The 1,301-nt window shown below is 44.1% G+C and overlaps 1 pseudogene; it reads right to left on the bottom strand.

Annotated features, from left to right (window-relative positions):
• Positions 1 to 449: 449 nt before the first annotated feature.
• Positions 450 to 1,027, bottom strand: LOC101647663 (annotated as a pseudogene).
• Between the last annotated feature and the right edge of the window lie 274 nt (positions 1,028 to 1,301).

The raw sequence follows: 1,301 nt of genomic DNA, 5'->3' as shown, positions 1-1,301 counted from the left end.
TCTTAATTAAAAATAAAGCTTTAACATCGAAGGCTTTTCAAAAATTATAATCAAAATATTCAAATTTTGTGTAAATGAATTGTTTGAGAACAACTTATAGTTAAGAATCACCTGAGGATCTTTAACTCATGAGGGATCTTGGTAACAGTAGATTTTGATTCATAATCTCAGGTGGAAATGCAAGTTCTCAACATGTGGACAAACCACAGAGAACCCACTGGAAGCCCTGAGAACAGCTGGGTGCCCTGGGTTCCTATGTGTGCCCACAGGGCTCTTGTCGGGGGTGCTAGAAAATAGAAAGGAGTGGCTGCAAAATCAAGAGACACCCCCATGCTCTCTCAGACACAAACTTGGGGTACTGATTGAGGACACTCTTCCACACCCACCTGTGGTGCAAAATGGGAACCCATCCATCTTTTATCACATTCTTTCCAAAAATAGAGAAAATGTCAGGAAGTGACTGACCTGCTCTTGACTTTGAAGTTGGCCTGTGGCTGGGACAGGCCAGTGAGATGAAGGAGTGGTTTTCCACTCAGAATGTTTTCCGTCTGGATCCCTTCTTCTTCAGCACTTTGTTCTTGTCCTTCCTGGCCTGCTCTTCACCTCTTTCTTCTTTAATTTTTTTCTAATCTGCAAGGAGTGCTCCGTATCATCATCATCACTGTCCTCCTCAAAATCTTCATCTTCAACCTCCTCATCCATGCGAGGGGCATCTGCATCAAGCTGGCGGTAGGAATCTGGTCCAGCCTGACACTGAAGAAGAGGTTGTCTGTTCTCGTGTTGGCAGATCTCTGTTTTTCTCCCGTGCAGCCTCTCTCTCTCTCTCTCTCTCTTCCAATTCTCTTCTGAAGCCATGGTTGTGAACTTCTTCAGGGGCGTCCTGAGTGGTTTGTCTGTATTTTATCTGTGTGTGAGAGGGTAGGTCTCTGTTTGACTAGTGCTTTGACAGTAGGCTCACATCACTTTCTCTTTTTCCTCTTCTTCCATCTCTTGCAGGTTCAGCAGTTGGACTGGCTGCTGTGGTCATCTTTCAGATGTTCCAGTCTCTCCCTGGGGCTGAGGTCCAATGCGGCAGCCTCCAGAGATTACACAGACATCATTACGCCTCCGGCCACCCAGATACCTCTATGATGGCCTATTGTTGTGGTTGTTAAGTGTTGTCTAATTCTGGAGTTTTGATTTAAGTTTCCCTAATGATACTGAAAAGCTTTGCTGGTACTTGTTGGCCATGTCTCTCTGAAATTTAGTATCAACTTACTTCTTGTTTTAAAATTCATCATTTTATTGGGAGCTCTTACAGA

The sequence above is a fragment of the Echinops telfairi genome, unplaced genomic scaffold, assembly GCF_000313985.2.
Source record: "Echinops telfairi isolate 266 unplaced genomic scaffold, ASM31398v2 ScPeMD7_5868;HRSCAF=6743_0, whole genome shotgun sequence".
NCBI lineage: Eukaryota > Metazoa > Chordata > Mammalia > Afrosoricida > Tenrecidae > Echinops > Echinops telfairi.
This window is presented reverse-complemented; position numbering and strand designations above follow the sequence as displayed.